This window comes from Carcharhinus amblyrhynchos, chromosome 18 (assembly GCF_965287045.1).
Source record: "Carcharhinus amblyrhynchos chromosome 18, sCarAmb.v2.hapA, whole genome shotgun sequence".
NCBI lineage: Eukaryota > Metazoa > Chordata > Chondrichthyes > Carcharhiniformes > Carcharhinidae > Carcharhinus > Carcharhinus amblyrhynchos.
In genome coordinates this window covers 22,861,640-22,886,183 of record NC_137341.1, presented here as the reverse complement: position 1 = coordinate 22,886,183, position 24,544 = coordinate 22,861,640, and the positions used below count along the sequence as shown (strand labels likewise).

Genomic DNA, 24,544 nt, shown 5'->3' with positions numbered 1-24,544 from the left:
AATTCCAGTCTTGGATCACTGTCTGTGTGGAGTTTCTCCCCGTGTCTGCATGGGTTTCCTCCAGGTGCTCCAGTTTCCTTCCAGAGTCAAAAGATGTGCGGGTTAGGTGGATTGGCCATGCTAACTTGCCCCTTAGTGTCCCAAAATGTGTAGGTTAAATGGATTCACCATAGTAAACGTGTGGGGTATAGGGATAAGATGGGGGCGAGGGCCTGGACAAGATACTCTGTCAGAGACCCAACACTTGATGGGTCAAACAGCCTCTTCTGCAATTCTATGAAAATACTGTAAAGCTACTCAACCAATCACAGGCTCACTTCTTTCTGCATTTGCTGCTGAATGGCCCATCAGCAACAAACTCAGAGAAACGAGCCTGTGATTGGATGAGCAGCAGAGTGGGAAACTGAGTTTCAGACTGCCCTAGTGGGGCTGAAGAGGAAGGCAAAGCTCCTGGTGGCAGTCCCCATGCGAGCCAGCGTGAGAAGATCCAGGTGGGCCAGAGTGAAGCACAAGGCAGTGCAGGTAAGCACAAGCAGGTATCACAAAGCAGCTGGAGTGGAATCCAGGCAGGTCAGAGCACAGTGCGAGGCAGCCTTAGCAGCTCCTACCATCGTCTGAGTGAGTGAGTGACTGACTGGAGACTGTGAAATAAAGAGTTTTGGAGGAGGAGAGGGGGTTGAGAGAGAATGTAAGATGGAGAGTGAAGGGAAGAAAGAGGGGGAGTGAGAGGGTGTGGGGAAGAGCAGAGGGAGTGTGGGGGAGGAGGAAAGAGTACGGGGGAGGAGAGAGTGAGTGTGGGAGGAGAGAGGGTGAGTGGAAGAGAAAGGGAGAGAATGTGAGGGGGAGACCAAGCATGTGGGGGAGAGTGATTGAGGAATAGACAGATTGTGGGGGAAAGGGAGATTGTAAGAAGAGGGTATGAGTAGGTGCAGCATAACATGGCTAAATGTGAAGTTATATACTTCAATGTGAAAAACAGTAAAGAAGAGTATTAGTTAAATGGTGATATATTGGGAGGTGTGGATGTACAAAGGGATCTGGGTGTCCTTCTTGTGTACCAGACAATGAAAGTGGAGAGGCTGGTGCAGCAAGCAATTTGGAAGGCAAATGGTATCTAAGCCTTCATTGTAAGAGGATTTGATTTTGGAAATAGGGATGACTTACTGCAGTTATACATGGCATTGGTGAGACCACATCTGGAGTATTGTGTGCAGTTTTGGTCTCCCTAGCTAAGGAAGGATATGCTTGCCATAGAGGGAGTACAGCGAAGATTCACTAGACTGATGCCAAGGTTGTTGGGACTACCTCATGAGGAGAGGTTAATTCGACCGAGTCTGAATTCACTGGAGTTTAGAAGTATGAGATGAAATTGGATTGAAACATATAAAATTCTAACAGGGCTGAATGGATTAGATGCAGAAAGGATGTTTTCTCTGATTAGGGAATCTAGAACCAGGGGGACACAGTCTCAAGACACAGGGTAGATCATTTAAGATTGAGATGAGGAAAATTGCTTTCACTCAAAAAGGGTACTGAACCTGAGGAGTTCTCTACCACAGAAAGGTCTGGAGGCCAAGTCACTGAATGTATTCAAGAAAGATTTTTTTAAGATTTCAATGGTATCAAGAGATATGGGGAGAAAGTCGGAATATATATTTGAGATAGAGGATCAGCCACGATCATGTTGAATGTGGAGCAGGCTTGAAGGGCTGAATGATCTACTCTTGCTCCTAGTTTCTATGTTTAATGCTCTTGTTTTCACAATTTAAGTTGTATTTTTCAGCTTTCAGGGAATTGCTTTTCAGCCATCCAGACAAAGGCTGGAATTTTCCTGTCCCACCTGCCATGAGAATTGTACATGCAAAGGTTCATTGACCTTGAGTGGGATTTTCCGGCTTTGGGGTGAGCACAGCCAGAAAATCCATCGAAGTTGATTTTGCCTGAATACTTTAAGAACTAGCTTCAAGAAGGACACTAGTGGTTGTTCGACGGTCCTCCCATTGCATCTGGAGGACGTGGCAAAGACATTGTTGGTGGAATTTCACTAGTACTCTTATGTATTGCTGATACACAGTTTAGGTGTCACTGCAGTACAGCAGTGTGTTGACAACAGCTGCTCTGTTCACAAGGACTTCTGTTGACTTGGGGACGTTTTTGTTGTCAAGCATTCACTGTTGTAGTTTATTAGGAGGCTGATCTGGTTAACCTTTTGAGAGAGATGGCTGCCAACATATGGGAAGTGTTCAACATATTCCGGAGTTCCTCTTTTAATCCATATGGAAGGTAGAATATTTGATTGACCTGGGTTGGTGTACTGGTTTTGGAAATATCCATGGGCAAGCTAAGTCTATTGTATACAGAATTGAAGAGATGGAAAGTGGCATTATACAGAACTAACCCTTCCATCAGCTTGTAGTTCCTGTGAGAGTCCACTATCCCCACCTCAACCATGTTCTCCTATTGTCTGTGACACGGCGGCAGATCCATAATTCTACATAGTGCCACTAGTTGAGTCACTGAGAACCAATCATATACACACTGTATCCCTTAGAACTGTGAAATGACAACAGTCATAAGCGTCTTGATTACAAGTCTGAAGAATTCCGCGTTTGGCATCATATCATCGACTATCAGCTTTACTGAGAGATGAGATATGAACAAGGAGAGATTTTATCAGCTTACTTCTATCACTTTGGCCTGAGGGAAAATGCCTTTCATCACATTTCAACTATCTTGAAAATCCAGGAATTAAATCCATACAGAAATGTTCAGTTACTCCCAATCTGATATAATGTGACAAGGCGGCATGACACAATCTTTTAAAAATTCCCTCCTTCCAACGATTCTTCCCTCCTCTCACCCAGAAGTCATAGAAACAAGTTATTCTAAACTCTGTTTCTTATCTATTGTAATCTCACTCCAATACCCGATTATATTCTCAAGCAGATAATTTAAAATGTATAACAAGTCATGAACGCTGCTTATTTCAGAACATTCTGCATTGTACCTATCCCTTGTGCAAACAGTTTTCTAATCACCCCTTATTCTGTTTCAAATTTATTTCCATACACCTCTTGCTGGGGAACGGATCTCTTGTAATTCAGCGAATAAATTTACATCTAAACTTGAATAGCACGTGCCAATTGTTCATCAACAGGGGACATCATATGAGAGCTTGATTCTATCTTTACATAATATCCAAAGAGGCACACAACCATCTGGGTCTCCAAATGATTTTCTGGAAGAGGATAATGACATTGCTCCAGAATTTCCACATGGTGGGTTGCAACGCTTTTACAGCAACAAATATATATTTGCAAGCACTGGTGGTCTCGATAGATATTTACATGAGGGTTTCCTGGGTTGAGTCATGTCCATGGTCATTGGAATAGTAATTAGTGTAAATCCCATTTCAAACGAATGTTATCAGCTGGACAGCATGGAAATTGGAATATAGCCTTTAAAAAGACACATCAGTTTGCACAGGACAGCAACAGACTGCGATACATGGATGGAGCAGCGTTTGTCTCTCATGGGATAGCTTCAATGCATCAATCTTTTCATCACACAGTTCAAGACAGTCCGCCGCAGGAGGTGACACCAAGCAAGAGAAAATAACTTGCCTTGCTCTCGCTCTGACTGCAGGTCATCTGGATGTTATTCCCCCATTTAATTCTGGCTTCCTCCCAGCGAAGTCAGCGTAATGAAGGGCACAGCAGTCTGGAAGTATTTGTGGCACAAGATCCTTGCTGACCTATTCAGTTAGTGAAATCTCTCATTAAGATCCAAATGGCTCTTGTTCAATCTTAAAAAGGAAGTTTTTAAGTTTTATTTATTAGTGTCACAAGTCGGTTTACATTAACACTGCAATGAAGTTACTGTTCCTCTGTGGTTGTTCTAGTCACCTTTAATGGGATTATTGTGCGTAGGAACGGAAGGTAAATCTAGACGCCTTAACACCACATTTGACTTGTTTTTCTTCTTTGAAGTATTCAGAGAAAGCCAAATTTTGAAATATGAGATAGTGTGATCATTGCTAGCACATCTGGTTCTGGCATGTAGGATTCTCTGCATGTTGTCACTCACAATATGCGCATTGAGAGAGTGAAAGCCTTTCTCTGAGCTGATTGCTTTCTGTGGGAGCCCTTGGGGAAGCCAGCACCCCTATAAAAGGGATGGACCCATTCTCGCTGCTGCTGAACTGTGACGCCGAAGGTGATGAATTTGCCAATAAAAGGTGTCAGCCACTTGACGAGTGCAGATATACACATCCTGGCTGATCTCACAGAGATTGTGACTGCCTGGAATGACAGCATCGCAGGAAGAGCCTCTCCACCTCTATCCTATCCATCCCATTCATCATCTTATACGTCTCAATGAGATCTCCCCTCATTCTTCTAAACTCTAACGAGTACAAGCCTAGTTTATTCAGCCTCTCCTCATAGCTCAACCCCCTCAACTCCGGTATCAGCCTAGTAAACCTCCTCTGCACTCCCTCCAAGGCCAAAATATCCTTGCGTAAGTACGGCGACCAAAACTGCACACAGTACTCCAGCTGCGGCCTCACCAATGCCCTATACAGCTGCAGCAAGACCTCCCTGCTTTTATGTTCAATCCCCCTTGCTCCGCTCAGAAAGGACTGTAGGACTAGGGGGCACAGCCTCAAGATAAAGGGGGGGTGGTTTAGAACGGAGTTGAGGAGGAACTTCTTCACTCAAAGGGTGGTGAATCTCTGGAATTCTCTGCCCGTTGAAGTGGTGGAGGCTGCCTCGCTAAATACTTTTAAGACGCGGGTTGATGGGTTTTTGATAAGCGAGGGGATTAAGGGTTATGGGGAGAGGGCGGGAATGTGGAACTGAGACACGACAGATCAGCCATGATCTTATTGAATGGCGGGGCAGGCTCGAAGGGCTGGATGGCCTACTCTTGCTCCTATTTCTTATGTTCTTATGTCCACCGCCATAGCTTCAGTGCTGACTATGGCTGCAGGTCCTCATGGAGCAGGTGATACTGACTTCGGTGTAGCACACTTATGCAGATTTCCTCATAGAGATTCTCATGTTACCTGTGCTGCCAGCTTTTCTGTGAGAAGAGAGGGCTTGCGTCTTCCATAATGTAGTTTGTGTCTTTATTGCTCCTCCATTCAATGCTGTTCCTCCTCTTTTAAAATGGACAAGCACATTCCCAAAGGGAATGCCATACCTGCTTCTGAATAGCCTCTGTGGGTAAGAGAGGCAGGCGATTCGGCATAACTGGTGCAAGACGGAAGCACGAGTGCAGTAACCTTGTTAGATTCCGTGAAAAGCAAGTCCAGATGTTGTAAGCAGAATGATAACAAAATATTGGCCATACAGAATGATTCTCAGCCTCAGAAAGCACAATTGAAATCTCGAGATTTTCCTGTCGCACAAACTCCTGGTGTGCATTTCCTGACTCTTAGGCTGGATCAGGAATGCATTAGAGTACAAACAGGAAATTGGTGGCTGCAGTACCACTGGCCTTCATGATAATGTGTTAATAATATCTCGGTAGGTGCAAGGTCTCCAACAGGAAAGCGATGCAACGGCAGAACTTGGGTGGAAATGGCTTGTGCCGGGGACTGCACCATTTGTACGTCGCTAACACATCAAAAACAGCGAGGAAATTCACTCCACTACCTTCGATCAAGATTACTATTGTATTTCTGTGCTTTAATGCAGAGCGGAACTGCCATCAGTTACTCTCCTGTGTCTATAAATAGCTACACAGCTCTCGAGTAGACTAGACTTGCTGTAATTAGATCCGAAGAGTCATTGTGTTTAACTTATCTCCTTGAAATTGTGGCACAAACCCAGGCTCGTTCATTATCAGTTACTGGTTTTCTCCCTCAGAGCCTCTTTGCACTATCCTGTGTGTGCGTGTTTTTTTTGTTTAACAGGGTGAAGGACACGGCTGGATTGTAAATAATCCCACGTTCCCACACACTGCAGTCTGTCTGCTGTCAAGGTTACAGAGCCCATAAAAGTCCCGGGGTTCTGCGGTGGAATGATGCACATCAATAACAGCGACAGTCCGAGCTTTTAGATTAAATATAATTGATTCTGTATATGAACGCTGTAAAGAATGTTGATATTGAAACGCTTCATAAACTTTCCGTCTGTTCTCTCAAACCAACATTACAGACGTATTTGAGCACTGGAGCCAGCCAAATACCATTGCTGTTTCCGCAGGAAAGCCCCTTATAAAACTGAACAGACCTCACGCCTTATTAAAGAGACACTCAATGTCAGAACTTCTTTTAGAGGGTTGGTCTTGCCGTCAGTGTTTTTTATATGGAGTGATTGACTTCAAACGTGGCCTGCACCGAAATATGATTTGCTGACCTTTTCCTATCCTCTCAATTTTCGTTCCATCGTAATCCGAATAAATGGCTGATTTGCTATCACCTATTTTAAATAATCGTCCAAGGCCAATTTAACCTCCCGAGTGTCGACTATGGCTCCGGTGGTATCTCCGTTGATTCATGAAGTACTGAGGTCAAGTCCCAGTCCAGGGATTTGAGCACAAAATCTAGGCTAATACGCCTGTGTAGCACTGAGGGAATGCTGCAGTGTCAGAGATTCCATCTTTTGGACGAGGAGCCATCTACCCGTTCATTTATCCACCCGGTGGATTTAAAATATCCCGTGGCAGTATTTTGAAGAACAGGGGTGTGCTCCTAGTGTTCTCGGCAATATTTATCTCTCAAATAATATCACAAAAAATCAGTTTTTACCTGCTGTTTTTGGGAACAATGTATGCAGAAATTGGGTGCAATTCTGACATTACAACACTGACTACACTTCAAAAAGTCTCGTAAAATGCCTTAAGATGTTCGAGACCCTGAAAAAGTACTATAGAATTATAAGATTTTCTTTCATAGTCTCATCGTTATGTCTTTTAGAGAGTCCTCTTACCACCAGGATCGCTATTTCTTTTCCCAGCTCCTCTTTTGAAGTACTAATCCATCGTACCACACCCAATTTAGCTGCTCAACTGTCCATTCTTCATCTTTAATTATTGGCCCAGAACACACTAATCACTACATTAACCCACTGAGCTCTTAAAGACCAGCCTCAGGAATTTCCTCAGAGTTTGTAGAGCATGAGAATAGTCAAGTCTGGAAGTGATGAAGGTCTGGATGAATGTTTCAACAACAGATGGACAAATTATTGGAATCAATTCTGAGAAACAGGATGATCTGCCACTTAGATCAGGATTGATCAGGGACAGTCAACATAGTTTCATTAGGGGAAAGTTGTGTCTTACTAACTTAATCAATTTTTTTGAGGATGTAACAAGGAGGATTGATGAGGGTAGTGTAGTGGATGTAGTCTACACGGCTTTTAGTAAGGCATCTGACAAGCACACAGAAGTGAAGTCCTGTCGGATACAAAGAAAGGTGGTAAGTTGGATCCAAAATCGGCTCAATAATAAGAAACAAAGGGTAATGGTCCATGGATATTTCCAGTGGTGTTCCACAGGGTTCAGTTTTGGGGCCCTTGCTGTTTGTTGTATATATTAACGATTTAGATTTAAGTGCGGGATGAATGATTGGGAAATTTGCAGATGGCACTAAAATTGGCCATGTAGTTGATGGCAAAGAGGATAGAACAAAGAACAGTACAGCACAGAAAAAGGCCCTTTGACTTAACAAGTCTGTTCTGACAGAGATGTCTCTCTAATCTAATATTTTCTTGCCCTTACATGGTCCATATCTCTCTATTCCCTGCCTATTCATGTATCTATCCAGATGCCTCTTGAACATTGTTATAGAATCCGCTTCCACCGTACTCTTCTAGTAGTACGTTCCAGGCATTCACCATCCTCTGTGTGAAAAACTTGCCCCTTGCATCTTTTAAACTTTCCCCCTTTCACTTTTAACCTGTGCCCCCATGAAAAAGACTCTGAGGTCCACTCTATCCAAGCCTGTCATAATCTTGTAAACTCTATCAGGTTCCCCCTCATCCTCCGATGTTGCAATGGAAACAATCCAAGTTTGTTCAACCTTTCTTCATAGCCCATATCTTTCAAACCAGGCAACATCCTCATAAATCTCTTCTGCATCCTTTCCAATCCAACATCCTTCTGGTAATGTAGCGACCAGAATTGTACACAATATTCCAAATGTGGCCTAACCAAAGTCTTATACAGCTGAAACATGATTTTCCAATTTCTATACTCAATGCCCCGATCAATGAAAGCCAGCATGCCATCCACTTTCTTGACCACCTTGTCCACCTGAGTTGCCACCTTCATGGAACTGTGGATCTGCACACCTAAATCCCTCTGTATGCTAATATTTCTAAGGGCTCTACCATTTACTGTATACTTTCCTTCTGCAGTAGACCTTCCAAATCACATCACCTCACATTTGTCCGGGTTAAATTCCATATGCCATCTTTTGGTCCAGGTCTCCAGCCAACTTATATCTTGTTGTATCCTCTAACAATCCCCCTCACTATCCGCCACTCCCCCAATTTTTGTATCATTTGTAAATTTACTAATGAGACCACCTACATTTTCCTCTAAATCATTTATATCTATTACAAACAACTGAGATCCCAGCACTGATCCTTATGGAACACTGCTTGTCACAGACCAGTTTGAAAAATACCTCTTTCACTGCTACTCTCTGCTTTATATACCCAAGCCAGTTTTGTATCCATCTTACCAGCTCACCTCGGATCCCAGATGACTTCACCTTCTGTATCAGCCTGTTGTTATGAGGAACCTTACCGAAGGCTTTATTAAAGTCCATGTATACAACATCCACTGCCCTGCCATGGTCAATTTTTCTTGTCATTTCCTCAAAGAATTCAATCAAGTTTGTGACACATGACCTCTCCTTCACAAAACCATACTTCCTACTGCTAATAAACCTATTCTCTTCCAGATGCGAGTACATCCTGTCCCTAAGAATCTTCTCCAACAATTTCCCCACTATAGATGTAAGGCTCAAGGCCTGTAATTTCCTGGATTGTCCCTTCTGCCCTTCTTAAACAGAGGAACAATGTTAGCTACTCTCCAATTCTCTGGTACCTCACCCATGGCTAAAGAGGAAACAAAGATCTTGGCTAAGTCCTCAGCAAATTCTTCTCTCGCCTCTCTCAATATTCTAGGATAGACTGTATCTGGCCCTGGGAACCTATCCATCTTAATGTTTTTCAAAACCTCCAATACCTCCTCCTTTTTATCTCAAAATGTCCTAGAGTGTCAACATCTTCCTTTGTACACTCACCATCCACCACATCCTTCTCTTTTATGAATACTGATGCAAAGGACTCATTAAGAGCCTCACCCACCTCATCTGACATCCACATACAAGTTCCCTCCACAGTCCAGAAGTGGACCTACCCTTTCCTTAGCTACTCTCTTCCTCCTTATATATGCATAAAAAGCCTTGGGATCCTCCTTAATCTTGCCCGCCAAGGACATTTCATTGCCCCTTTTTGCCCTAAGTCCTTGTTCCCTGTTATCTTTCCTTAAGAGCCTTCCGTTTTCAATTTCCTGATTTTTATGTATGCCTCCTTCTTTTTCACTAAGCTCATAATCTCTTGTCATCCAGAGTTTCTGAATCTCGCCTTCTTTATCCTTCATTTTTACAGGAACATACTTGTCCTGAATTGTTAACAACTGACTTTTAAAATACTCCCACATATTGGATGTGGATTTACCCCCAAACAGCCAACCCCCAGTCTACATTCCCTAGATCCTGCCTAATATTGTTGTAGTTAGCCTCCTCCCAGTTTAACACTTTCACTTTGGGGTTACTTCTAACCTTTTCTACAAGTATCTTGAAACTCAGAATTGTGATCATTGTTCCCAAAATGGTCCCCCACTGAGACAATCACCTGCTCAGGCTCGTTTCTCAGAACCAAGTCTAAGATAGCCCTTTCCCGAAGTTGGACTATCTACATATTACCTCAAGAAGCACTCTTGGACACATTGAACAAACTCTGACCAGTCCAAGCCCCTAGCACAGATGGAATCTCAGTCTATGTTGGGGAAATTAAAATCTCCCATCACAACAATCCTGTTGTTTTGATATTTTCCCATAATCTGCTGACATATTAGTTCCTCCACTTCATGCTGGCTGTTGAGAGATCTGCAGTACAACCCCAACAGTGTGATTGCACCGCTCCTGTTCCTGAGTTCTACCCATTTGGCCTCACCAATCGCACCAAGGTGTCCTCCCTCTGTATAACTGTGACATTCTTCCTAATTAGTAAAGCAATATCCCCACCTCTTTTGTCACCCTCTCTATCTTGCCTGAAGCATCTAAACCCTGGAATGCTAAGCTGCCAGTCCTGCCCTTCTTTCATCCAAGTATCTGTATTTTTCACAACATCATAGTTCCGTGTAGTAGTCCAAGCTTTAAATTCATCTGCCTTACCTGTCATACTGCTTGCATTAAGGCAAACACGCCTCAGACTGTTTGTCCAATCATGTTTCATACTCTGTTCCTGTGTTTTACATAAGAACATAAGAAATAGGAGCAGGAGTAGGCCATCTAGCCCTTCGAGCGTGCCCCGCCATTCAATAAGATCATGGCTGATCTGTCGTGGCTCAGTTCCACTTTCCCGCCCTCTCCCCATTACCCTTAATCCCCTCTCTTATCAAAAACCCATCAACCCGCGTCTTAAAAATATTTAGCGAGGCAGCCTCCACCACTTCAACGGGCAGAGAATTCCAGAGATTCACCACCCTTTGAGTGAAGAAGTTCCTCCTCAACTCCGTTCTAAACCGCCCCCCCTTTATCTTGAGGTTGTGCCCCCTTGTCCTACTGTCCTTTGAATGGGAAGAGTCTCTCCACCTCTATCCTATCCATCCCATTCATCATCTTATACGTCTCAATGAGATCTCCCCTCATTCTTCTAAACTCTAACGAGTACAAGCCTAGTTTATTCAGCCTCTCCTCATAGCTCAATCCCCTCAACTCTGGCATCAGCCTAGTAAACCTCCTCTGCACTCCCTCCAAGGCCAAAATATCCTTGCGTAAGTACGGCGCCCAAAACTGCACACAGTACTCCAGCTGCGGCCTCACCAATGCCCTATACAGCCGCAGCAAGACCTCCCTACTTTTATATTCAATCCCCCTCGCTATGAAGGCCAGCATCCCATTCGCCTTCCTGACCACCTGCTGCACCTGCAGGCTGGGTTTTTGCGACTCATGCACAAGGACCCCGAGGTCCCTCTGCACCGTCGCTTGCTGCAGTTTTTCGCCACGTAAGTAATAATCCTTCCTACCATTATTCCTACCAATGTGGACCACCTCGCACTTGCCAACATTAAATTCCATTTGCCAGTTCCTGGCCCATTCGCCCAGCCTATCTAGATCCTTCTGTCGACTCTCCGCACCCTCCGCGCAATTTGCTGTTCCACCAATCTTGGTGTCATCAGCAAATTTCGACACCATACACTCGGTTCCCTCCTCCAGATCATCTATATAAATGGTAAATAGCTGAGGCCCCAGCACCGACCCATTTCTCTTAGCCTTACTGGATTCATTCACTGAGTTCTCCACAGTCTCTACTCCCTGACCTACTGCTGTGGATCCCACCCCCTGTCTTATTAGATTAAATCCACCTGATCTGCACGATCAAATCTCCCCGCGAGGATGTTTGTGCCAGACAGCTGCTGATTCCAGAATGACATCAATGGTTTGGTTGAGTGGGCGGAAAAGTGACAAATGCAATTAGAAAAGTTAGGTAGTACATTGGGGAGGACAAAGAAAAGCAAGGGAAAACTCAATAAACAGGAGAATATTGAGAGGATTTGAGGATGGGAGAGATCTTGGATTGCATGTCCACATATCCCTGAAGATGGCAATACTGGTTGAATCTCCACATCATCCCTTTATTGGATGAGCTACTGAATACAAAAGCAGGGATTTAATGACAGAACTGTATAAAGTCAAATTTTGTGTAAGTTCTGGTCATCACATTACAGGAAGGACAAAATTGCTCTGGAGAGGGTACAGGAAAGATTTACAAGAATGTTGCCAGGGTTTAAAAATTTCAGTAATGAGGAGAGATTGGATAAGCTTAGGTTGTTTTCCTTAGAATAGAGGAGGCTGAGGAATGACTTAATTGAGGTGTACAAAATTATGAGGTGCTTGGTGGAGGTAGACAGAGAAGACCTGTTTTCCTAGCTGAGGGATCAATATACCAGGGGGCATAGATTTAAGGTGATTGTTAGAAGGATTAGACTGGACATGTGGAGATTATTTTTCAGCAAGGGAGTTGTGGGCATCTGGAATTCACTGCTTGGATTAGTCAACTTATTTAAAAGCTACCTGGACCTGTACCTGAAGTACTGTAATCTACAAGGCTATAGGTCAGCTGCTCTGGGAAGGGGGATTAAAATAAGCAGATAATTTATCTCTTTTTTTTTTGACCAGCGCAGACACGATAGGTGGAATACCCTCTTTCTGCGCCATAGCTTTTCTAATGTTCTGTGGTCCTAGATGTGCTGAGATAGTAAAGGCTGGGGCAGGCAATGTTTAGAGGTGAAAGAAGGTAATCTTTATGCTGGGAAAGATACAAGGTCAAAGGCTCAGCTCAAGGGCAAATAGTCGGTTGGCAAATAGCCTGCTTCAGTCTCTGACAGTAGCCAACAGTAGGGCTGGAATTGTACCAAGAAGATGAATTTTGTGGTGGGGCCTAAAGCTTTGGTCTTCCTGATGTTAAGCTGGAGTAAATTACAGCTCACCCTACACCAAAGCAAACAGCCTAGGAGAAGATCCATCATGCTGTATTGTCCAGAGTCTCTAAGAATCCTGAAGAATCTGACACACTTTTGGGGTGCACCATTGCCCAAGACTGGATGTTAGACAAGGCCCATGACAGCATAGGAGCAGTGGAGAAAGCTTGAAAGGGGCAATAAAGAGCTTTTCACATGTACTTTGATGATACACAATAGAGTTGTGTGTCATCAGAGTACATGTGAAAACTGCCCCATGTCTGAGAATTATATCTCACAAGAACACAAGAAATAGAAGCAGAAATATGCCACCAGGCCCTTCAATTCAGTATGATCATGGCTGATCTACGTCAGCCTGCACTCCACTTCTGTGCCATTTTCCCATAGCCTTTATTCCTAGATCTATCAAATATCCATCCACCTCTACTTTGAATATGTGGCAGCATGTCAGTAAGAAAAATGAGAACAGATAGTTGGAGGACTCCAGAGGTAATGGTATGGGGATGGGAAGAGAAACCATTGTTGGAGATGTTCAGACTATGGGCAGATGGATAAGAGTAGTTCCACTAAGCTGGGCAATGGGTAAAGGTGTTGGCAAAAGCCTTGTGTAGTCAACTATGTCAAAGGCTAACGTGGCTATATGCTTTTTCTCCCTTCTTTCCTGCAGGTGCTAACTCTTGCTGTGGGACAGCAGCATTCCTGTAATTAAGAGGTAATACCGTGACTAGCACCTCCAGTGGGAATCCTTGCTCATACCAACAACTTGAATTTATATCGTGCCTTTAATGGAGTAAAATATTTCAAGGTGCTTCACAGGAGCATTATTGGATAAAATCTAACACTATGCCACATAAAGAGCTATTAGGACAGTAAGATCATTTTAAGGAGCAATTTAAAGGAGGAAGCAGGTTGGCAAAGATTTTCATTCGAGCCTTGTGTTATCATGGAGAAAATCTCTGGAATTAAAAATGGAAAAACTGGACTTTAAAAAAAGGCACCTAGAAAAGAATGGTTTGATCGAGCAGACGCAGCACGGATTCATTAAGGGGAAGTCATGCTTGATGAATTTATTGGATTTCTATGAGGATGTGACTAGTGCGGTAGACAGAGGGGAACCGGTGGATGTGGTGTTTTTAGATTTCCAAAAGGCGTTTGATAAGGTGCCTCATAAAAGGTTGCTACAGAAGGTTAGGGTGCACGGAGTTGGGGGTAATGTGTTAGCGTGGATAGAGGATTGGTTGTCTAATAGGAAGCAGAGAGTTGGTATCAATGGGTGCTATTTTGGTTGGCGGTTGGTGACTAGTGGAGTGCCGCAGGGATTGGTGCTGGGGCCTCAACTATTTACCATTTATATAGATGATCTGGAGGAGGAGGCTGAGTGTAGGGTGATGAAATTTGCTGATGACATGAAGATGAGTGGAAAAGCAAATTGTGTGGAGGGTGTGGAAAGTCTGCAGAGAGATTTGGATAGGCTGAGCGAGTGGGCGAGGACCTGGCAGATGGAGTATAATGTTAGTAAGTGTGAGGTTATCCACTTTGGCAGAAATAGTAGTAGGAGGGATTATTATTTAAAAGGCGAAAAGCTGCAGCATGCTACGGTGCAGAGGGACCTGGGGGTCCTTGTGCACGAATCGCAAAAACCCAGTCTGCAGGTGCAGCAGGTGATCAAGAAGGCAAATGGAATGTTGGCCTTTATAGCGAGGGGGATAGAATATAAAAGCAGGGAGGTCTTGCTGCAACTGTACAGGGTATTGGTGAGGCTGCAGCTGGAGTACTGTGTGCAGTTTTGGTCGCCACACTTGCGCAAGGGTATTTTGGCCTTGGAGGGAGTGCAGAGGAGGTTCAGTAGGCTGATACCGGAGGTGAGGAAGTTGGACTGTGAAGAGAGACTAAATAGACTGGGTCTGTACTCGTTGGAGTTTAGAAGGATGAGGGGGGTGATCTTATAGAGACGTATAAGATAATGAAGGGGAGAAAGCAGGAAAGTGGAACTGTTCCACTTCAGATCAGCCATGATCTTATTGAATGGCGGGGCAGGCTCAAAGGGCTAGATGACCTACTCCTGCTCCTATTTTCTTATGTTCTTATGTTTTTATGTAAAAAAGACCTGCGTTTTATATTTTAAAAATGGAAATAGACCCCAAAGATGGTTGAGAATATACAACTAGCCACTGACAGGAATGGCTGCAAGGTATTTCTCTAAGGAACAATGGAACCTCTCCATGTGGTTACAGACAAGGTAATTCTAAAAGAATCTAATGACTAATTACCTTCTCTGCTAAAGACAAAGGAACATAATGGGTGGAATTTTGTGAGATTTTTTTCTAAGTGTCCAACTAGCATGAAAACGGGAGAGTCGTTGATCTGTTTTTCGGGTGCGTTTTCATGCCCAATCATATGCACACAGTCTTTGAAAATATGGGATAGACTATTTCTAGCTGCCAGAGATAGTGAGCAGGGCCTAATTCACCAGACAGCCAACCAACATCATAAATCAGAACCACAAACTGCACATGCACAGGAAAAGCAAAGAAAAATCACCCAAATGCTCAGTTCTGTTGACAGAACCCTCCCCGCCCCCCCTCATGGCCAGATACAGCCTCCCCCTCACAAATATTAGAGACCCCTCCAACATTACTGACCCCCAAATCCCCTTGCACATGGTCCCCTCATCACCATCCCCCCCTTGGCCCCAACAGCTGAGTGACATAACCTTCTCTCTTTCCTGCCCCCAATTATCACAGAGGCACAAATCCCTTCTCTCCTCCATCAGCACAACTGCAAGTGTTGACTTGGCTTCCCCTCCATGATAACAAGGCAAACTACATTAAAAACTTACTGGAATGCTCTAATAGAGGCTTGACTCGCCCAAATTGCCACAGCTGTTCTGCCCTAACAATGAATAGCTCCATAAAAACCTCATGGATGGACAGACAGGCAGGCAGGCACTGCAGGAAGAAATGGCCCCCAGGAAGACAGCTCTCTGTTTTTCAGATGCTGACCTGGCCAGGTTGCTGGAGGCCATGGAGGCAAAGCGGGACACTCTGTTCCCCCCAGTAGGATGCCATCCCAGAGGAAGAGATGGAATCACAGCCTAGAGGCAGTGGCAGCATACATTAGTGCCAGGACACTGGTCAGGAGAACCGGGAAGCAAAAAACTGATTGGCCGGGCAACAAGGGTGAGTTTTTCACCTCAACTAGCATCTTCCCTTTAAATAACCCCCAGATTACCCCCACCCTCAGCCCCTGACCCCTAAGCACCTCCCTTATCCCCTCCAAGAGTATCATAACTCTTACCTTCTCAGGGCCACTCCCTGAAACCCACAGGTTCATGCCATCAAACTTGACATGGCTCCTTCAGTCCCTACAGAAAAAGAATACCCATAATCACGGGGAGAGCATGAAGACAGGCTATGGTGTGCCTGAGATCCAGATCCTCACCCCCTCTGAGGAGTGGCACTGGAGCTTGCAGGAGAGGGGATGCAGACCATTAGCAACAGCATGGTCGGGCTGGAGCATAGAAGTGAGCATTTGCCAATTCTCCACAATGGAGAAATGTCAAGTTAAGTTGCATGCAGCCCAGATTCCTCTCCTTCTCTTGCACTTGCCCTGTGTTGCAGGAAGGGATCCTGTCGCACCTGGGCCATCTGGCCTCATAGTCCCCTACTGTTCCCACCCATCCTGCACCTGACAGCCCAGAAGACTCCTTGGAGCAAGCGAATGAAGGACCTCCAAGGCCAGCACCAGTTTTATATTAGCTTCCATCTCACAACTCACCATCTAACTTGACCCTCACATTGCTGGGTCAAGTTAGAGGCGAGGCATTTGGGTCACTCTCTGGTGCACAGAGTACATCTTCTGATGCAGATCAAGTGGAGGAGGGAATATCCGAGGCCTCTGGCATGCGGAAGCCTGCGGAGGGAAGCACTCAGCTGGCCTCAGGCTACATGCTGGGACTTCTGCGATCAGTCCTACCACAGCTGCTGGAGATGCAGCAACAGAGGCAGTGAATGCAGAGGGGCTCTCAGCAACAATGGACTGACAGTGAGGCTGTTGGGAGGAGTCTCAAAGCTTTCAGGCAGACCAGCTATTTCTTGTCTTGTGTGGTTCTCAGTAGAACCACACAAGACAACACTGCAAGGGTGGCGTCCGTGGTGGAAAGCCTGGGGCAGGAAATCCTCACCATGAGCAGCACAGAGCACTGTGAAAGCACAGACTTAGTTTCCTTAGTTTGCTCACCCTCTCTACTCAAGCACCTGAATGTGACCTTTATACTTCAGGTGTCGTCTTAGGCAATCTAGCTGCAGCATACGAGTTGGTTAAGGCAGGTGAGCTGGGACAATTGGGAGTGAAGCTCGCTAATTACAGTGATGAATGCAAAAAATGCAAATTGATGTCTCGCCTGTCTTGGGCGGAGTTCAAATTGCATTGGTTTTTTTATTAGTAAAATAGGAATGGGACGAAAACAGGCACCATTCCAGCTAGTTGCGTCATGCCTGATTTTACCACCATAAAATGGGCACGATGAGGTCATAAAATTCCACCCAATGTCTATTTCATCCAAAGACCCTGGCTGGAATTCTCCCATCCCGCCCGCCACTGGAATTCTAGTGGACAGGGGGCTGACTATGTAAAAGGTCCATTGAAGTCGGGCAGGAATCTCCGGTTTTCAGGTGTGCGCAGCCAGAGTAAAATTGCCTAGACCAATGAGTGGGCTCCAGTACAAACATACAAAATCAAGGCTTAAAGGCTGGCCGTGAGAACTGCCTGAAGTCTGTCAGTCAGTGTTTGTATGCTGTGAGAAAAGCAACTGGAAGTTTACCACACTTTGTCACACAGAGATTCAGTAACTGAGGCAGGGCCCCTGCAAAATAGTTAGCTTTTGCAAGAACATCTAAAACCTTCTCTCTAACTGTGAAAGTCATTCAGCCAACAGCAGGGTCACAGCTGAAAGAAAGGACTGAAATCTCTCTTGCAAACTACAGACCACCTGAACAGAAGAATCAGCTACTGAAATCAACTTGTACTGGCTGCAATGTGACATCTACTTCGTGCAACTCAAGGGCTGTTCTGTTCTAACTTTTTATTCACATTTACTGATTATTGTTCTCAATTCTTGCTTATATGTAGGAATGTAACTGCACGTGTTTTACCATTTCTTCTTACCTTTTTAGTAGCTGATAACTTTTTAAAGTTTATTTATTAGTGTCACAAGTAGGCCCACATCAACACTGCAATGAAGTTACTGTGAAAATCCCCTAGTCATCACACTCTGGCACCAGTTCAGGTACACTGAGGGAGAATTTAGCACGGCCAATGCACCTAACCAACACATTTTCTGGACGGTGGGAGGAAACAGGAGCACCCAGAGGAAACCCACACAGATAAGGGAAGAATGTGCAGTCTCCACACAGACAGTAACCCAGGCTGGAAATCAAACCTAGGTGTGTGGTACTGTGAGGCAGCAGTGCTAACCACTGTGCCAAAACTTATTCTATCTTAACTCAAGTAAGCCTGGTTAAATTGTCTCCCTTTTAAACATAACTGTTAGGTCCAGAAAACATATCCAAGGGAAAGGGAACCTTGTTAGAGTAAACCTTTGTTGCTACCAGCAGAGCGTGAGTTGAGACACAGAGCAAGTCAGCCCTCCTCACCTGGGTTTGAACAGTTTGGGGGTATCCCAGCCCGACCATGACAAATCGTCACGCAGAACAACAACTTTTGGGGAACCTCACCTATGGCTGGTTGTAACATTTGGTAACTGAAACCACAGAAGCCGATATTGGAACGATTAAAGTTCAGATGTGCAAGTGGCTAGAATTGGAGCAATGTAAAGATCTTAGATGTAGAAAAGATTACAGAGATAGGGAGGGCCAAGACCATGCAAGGGTTTGAACACTAGGATGCAAAATTTAAAATCAAGGCATTGATGGATAGGTAGCCAACGTAATTCGGTGAACACATCTGTGACCTCTGCTTCTTCCAGCCAAGCTCCCTGCTACCAAAGGATTGCAGAAACAACCCTTACATGTGAGCTGAGACAGCCAGTGTCAGTCTATCACAAGAGCTTCATTTGAATACCAACCTCACCTAATATCCACTCATGTATTAGAATGAAGCATGTAATGAATGGAAACAGGAACCCTGCTGAATTCCAGTCTCTCTCTATCTCAGGACACAAGGCCACTTCTAATGACCTGAATGATGCCCTGAAAATTGAATCTGGGACCTACAAGTTATGTAGATTTTAGTGCAAGATAAGGTGCAGCTTTTGCTGAAAAGGCCATAAGGGGAGGTGCCGCTTATGTGCTTATCAGGATTTGACTACAGCAGCCTGATTTAGAATGAGGGAAAAAGCAGCTGATTGTACAAATGCCATTTAAAAGACTGATGTTTTCCTTAGAGCTGCTGATGCACATGGACGACACAGAGCTCTGTCACATGGTCATACATGATTAAACAGCTGCTGCCTCTCATATCCCCATGGTAATGAGCAGCCATTAGTTCTGGGCTCATAGATTCACTGCCTTGCCTCAAGGCTTCAATTCCATTTGAAGCATTATTACAGCACACAAAGTGCCTGCAGCCCGGAGAACAGGCACTGAAGTTATTAAAGACAGAATTCAATCCCAGCCTTTAAATTACAGAGAATTATGGAAGAACGACCTTTTGCTGCTGTTTTAAGTTGAGGTGAGCTGGATAGCCTGGCTGAGCAATGTGTACATGAGAAGAGCTGCAAAATGGAGTCACTGAGACACTCTGAATGACTGTGGCACTGTCGGAACAGCTGCTAGACTATACACAACCACAGCAAGAGATAAACTGGTACAAACAGCAAGCAGAAAGAGGAGGAGGGTTGGCAGAAGGAATGTGACTATCATTTCTCAGATTATAAATTCCCTCCATCTGAACCACCAACCTTCCAGAATTGTACTGATATCTTTTTTAAAAAAATGGAAGCTTAATCTCCCAGTCAACCTCTGCAAGAGAAAAATCATAGGGACACTAAAAATAGTGATTTTTTTTCTCTGAACACTTCTGTTTATAAGTTCCAAAAGCAATTAGTAGGCGGGGAAGGGGGACAATTGAGTCGTGATAATATCACCGGACTAGCAATCCAGAGGTCCACGTTAACCTTCTGGGGACACAGGTTCAAATCTGACCACAGCAGCTGATGGAATTTAAATTCAGTTAATGAAACCTAGAATTGAAAATTAATCTCAGCATTGGTAAGCATTAAGCTATCATTGATTGTTGTGAAAACACATTTGGTTCATTAATGTCCTTTAGGGAAGGAAATCTACTATCCTTACCCTGGTCTGTCCTAATTGTGACTCCAGGTCCACAGCAATGTGGTTGATTCTTAGCCACTTTCTGAAATAACCCAGAAAATCACTCAGTTCAAGGGTAAATTAGGGATAGCAACAAATGCTGGCCCTCCCAGCAACATACATTTTCTTTGAAAGAATTTTAAAAATAGAGGCTGGCAGAAGAATTTTGTCTGGCAGTCACAGGCAAGCCTTTTCCCTTTCCAATTGCCTATAGAATGGTGATGGGCTAAAGGATGGACATATAGGACAACCAATGGGAAGTGCGGTGCAGTTGGGGGACAAAGGGTGAAATTCTCCGGCTGCGCTAGTCTAATTCCCACCCGGCCAACAATGGCATTTCACATTCTACGCAACACGCCCGCTAAAATTCCAGTGGCAGGCAGGATGGAGAATTCCAGACACAATATTATCTGATGAAACAGATAGTATTTCCAATAATATTTTGGCAATTCTATTCCAAACTCTCAATATGATTGAAACTGCACCATCTTCCACTCCAACCTATTATGATTCCATCTCCTATAATCTCCAAACATTTGCCTTCAAATCATTAGTCCCTGATTTACAGAGTCAGCCCTCATTCCAACCTTATTGGAGCCCTGCACCTCTCTTCACTCAAATAAAACATGGAGAGTTTGAATGGAGGAATGGTGCACAATGAAGGCAGAGTCACAATGGAATGTTCTTAGCAATCTCCAGGCAGCTGACTTCCAGACCAGGGATGGCAGAGATCCAGGAACAGGTTGTCCACCTTCTTGGCTGCATTGAAAGCAGGGCAACGAGAAGGAGACTGTCACGGAAGTTGCACTTGCTTGTTTTATCTTTGAGAATTAAAAGGATATCTGCCTGTTCATTAATCATATTGGTGCACTAATTTAAATTGTTCATGTGCATATCAGTGTAAATGGAGCAGGGAGAGATGACATTTGGTATTGTCTGAATGAGCTAATTGTATGTCCATTCTGAATGATTGATCTGTCAGCTGAGATGCAATCAATTTGACTGGAAACTTGTGAATGAGTGACACATTGCAGATGTTTCTGCTATGGAGGTTTGAATCATATTGAGAGCTAAGCTTCTCTTTATTTATTTAGATATCTTTACTTTGAATATTTTTGTATTTATGAATGCAGGGGGTCAATTTCAACGGGGCATTTGTGCTGTTTTTCCCATTATATAATTAATATTGTTTGGAAATCTAATGTGACAAAAAAATTCAAGGATTAAAATCTAGTCTCCTAACCAGAACTCTTGTGGATTCTAGGCATTAATTTGACTAAAGGCTGATTGTAAACCCCTGATGTTGTTCTATTATTTAATATAACCTTTGTGGTTTTACAAAAGAAGTTGCAACTTATTGCAACACTTTGCAGAAAATCAGAGTCATATTTCTTAAAACTAAAATTACCATATTGTTTATTCCAACATTCTTTCTTTTTGATCTTTCATAGGATAGGACCTGGCAAGACCAGCAGATGTTGCTCATCCCTAATTGCTCTTGGGAAGGTGATGGTGAGCTGTTTTACAGAGGTAACTGACTCATTATGGATCACCACCCCATTTAGTTTAATAAATTATACTGCTTACATTTGTCAAATTTTTGTGGTTGATATCTCTACTTAACTTTAAATAGCAATAACAATTGTGGTCTGTAAAACCTACACCCCACAGTTATTGTGGTAATGTCACACAATACTAAGTAAAGAGTGTAATGTCCTAACTATGTTAGGGGTTGTGGGTTTTAACGAAAATAAAAGAATGATTTGCACACATAGATTTAAACTAAAATACAGAAAGTTTATTAAAAGTTCTCTGCATTGCATAGAGCACAAGCTGAAAGTAAAATAGAAGCTATTACAAGACCTGAATGACAGCACCATCAAATCATGTGATCAGCTCTTAAAGCAATCTGCAACCCTTTTAAATATATAACATCCCTCCCCCCCCCCCTTTTATTTCTATGGTCATGACAGAAAATTACTATGAGGATATATCTCGGATCAATAGAAACAGCAAAATGCATCATTAATCATTTTACAGTCATAAGAAAATTGCTCAGGAAGATGTCTATTCCTCTTTGATTGTATATGACATTCTAGAATTTGACTGTCCTTGACCCTAGAAGTGTGATGTGGAACTCCACTTTGTTCTTGGAACTAATTCTGTATCATTCTTACATGATATAGTGGCATAGACACAATGATCAAGCAGCTCAGATTCAACTATGTCTTCTGTAGTATTATTCACAACAGTTGGGACTAAAGAAGTTGTTACTTCTGGAGATAATTTGGAGAAATAATTTCAAGATGGCAACAATTGGTCAGCATGGCATTGCCAATCTAGTTTATCTTCAGTTTGAACCTTGTAAGAAATTGGACCTGTTTTTGCTAAACCTATAACTGGTACCCATTTCTCACTTGTGGCATAATTACATGTCAACACTCAATCTCCTTGTTGAAATGAGCATTGTTTTGCCTTCATGTCTCATCGAGCAACTTGAGATTGTTGTTGACATTCTACTACCTCTGAAGTTTCTGGCACTAATGACAAATGAAATGTTGTTCTCAACTTTCTCTTTAAAAGTTGAATGTTGGGTAGTCAAATGAGTAGTAGAATGAGTTTCTATAAGATGCCAAAAAGCTATTCATATGACATGATAATAAACCTTGCTTTTAAAAAAAATGTTTCAAGGATTGTACAAATCTTTTAGCTAACCCATTCTGAATGTTTGGTTGCATTGAAGACAAGGTGCAGATTTTATATGCTGAATAAAGTTTACTTGGAGATAATCCTCAAACTCTTGTGACGTTAACTATGAACCATTATCACTAATAACCCATTCCAGTTTATCAAATCTTGCAAAAATTCCCAGGTCCCTGGCGCTGTGAGGTAGCAATGCTAACCACTGTGCGACCCCTGTTGTCCAGTCCCACGACTATTTACACATAAGAAATTGTGCAATGGCTTCAATAATATAACCAAGTTAGGAACAAATTTTCCATTATAATTTACTAATCCTACAAAGGACCTCAATTGCATCATAGTCATTGGACATGGTGTTTCTAAAATAATGTCCCTTCTTATATGCATTTCATGGGTGGCACGGTGGCACAGTGGTTAGCACTGTTGCCTCAGAACGCCAGGGACCTGGGTTCAGTTCTGGCCTCAGGTGATTGTGTGGAGTTTGCACCTTCTCCCTATGAGTTTCTTCCAGGTTCTCTGGTTTCCTCTTACAGTCCAAAGATGTGTGAATTAGGTTGATTGACTATCTTAAATTGCCCCCAAGTGACAGAGAGTTTAGCAGGGTAAATGCCTGTGTGGGATTGGTGTTGGTGCAAGCTAGATGGGCTGAAAGGCCTTTTTCTGCACTGTAGGGATTCTATGATTCTTTGTAGGCCTTTGCTATCAATAAAATGACCCAAATAGTGGACTGATGTCTGGAAAAGGTCACACATCTCTTTCTTGATACATAGACCATGCACTTGAAGACATTTCAATGTTGCTTATAAGTTATCTACATGCTCTTTTTCACTGGACCCTGTAATTAGAATGTAATCCAAGTAACATTTTACACTAGGGAGACCACTTAAAATCTGATCCATTGATCTTTGGAAAAATGCTGATGTGAATATTATTCCAAAAGGTAATCTTTTATAACAAAAAAGACTTTGATAAGTAATGATGGTAAGCAATGGTTGTGATTCAGCAGCTACATGCATTTGTAAATATGCTTGTGAAAAATCAATCTTGCTGAATTTCTGCCCACCTGATAGTCCACCAAACAAATCTTCAATTAATGGAAGCAGATATTGATCAGCACACAGCACTAGATTTATGTTTTTTTTAAATCACCACAAATATAAACTGATCATCTGGTTTCATGACAGGTATGATGGGGATAGCCCAGTAACCAGTTCTAACACACAAGTTAAAATGTCTTACTAATTCTATTTAACCTTGGGTAATGCTTTGAGACTTTTTGCCCACTCAACTCTACATTGACCATAATGTAATCTTTTAATGGCACAATTTCTTCCACATATAAGGAAGGTTCTTGAGGAATATTGCAACTCTGATAAAGAAGAAGAGAAATGTATGACATGTATAGGCAACAGGGAACAAATAAGATGCTTGAGGAGTATAAAAAGTGCAAGAAAGTAATTAAGAAAGAAATGAGGGCTAAAAGAAGGCATGAGGTTGCTTTGGCTGTCAAGGGGAAGGCTCATCCTAAGAGCTTCTACAGGTATATTAAGAGCAAAATGATAGTAAGGAATAAAATTGGTCTGCTTGAAGTCGGCTTTGTATAGAATCAAAAGAAATGGGGAGATAATAAATGGGTTTTTTTGTACCCGTATTTACTAAGGAAACTGGCATGGAGTCTACAGAAATAAGGCAACCAAGTAGGGAGGTCATGGAACCTATACAGAATAAAGGGGAGGAGGTGCTTGCTGTCTTGAGGCAAATCAGAGTAGATAATTCCCCAGGACTGG

At 43.2% G+C, this 24,544-nt stretch overlaps 1 protein-coding gene and 1 long non-coding RNA gene across 3 annotated transcripts in view; one reads left to right on the top strand and one right to left on the bottom strand.

The window, feature by feature from the left end:
• Positions 1 to 24,544, top strand: part of LOC145354914 (uncharacterized) — a 113,049-nt gene that overhangs the window by 10,242 nt on the left and 78,263 nt on the right. The window contains exon 3 of one of the 2 annotated variants that reach the window (XR_013888915.1): positions 21,506 to 21,584. This is a non-coding gene — a long non-coding RNA (uncharacterized LOC145354914). Of the gene's footprint in view, positions 1 to 5,532; positions 6,281 to 21,505; positions 21,585 to 24,544 lie in introns of those variants that run through there. The other variant, XR_013888916.1, reaches the window with a different exon arrangement.
• Positions 1 to 24,544, bottom strand: part of LOC145354912 (trinucleotide repeat-containing gene 6A protein-like) — a 259,584-nt gene that overhangs the window by 186,866 nt on the left and 48,174 nt on the right. The window lies entirely within an intron of this gene.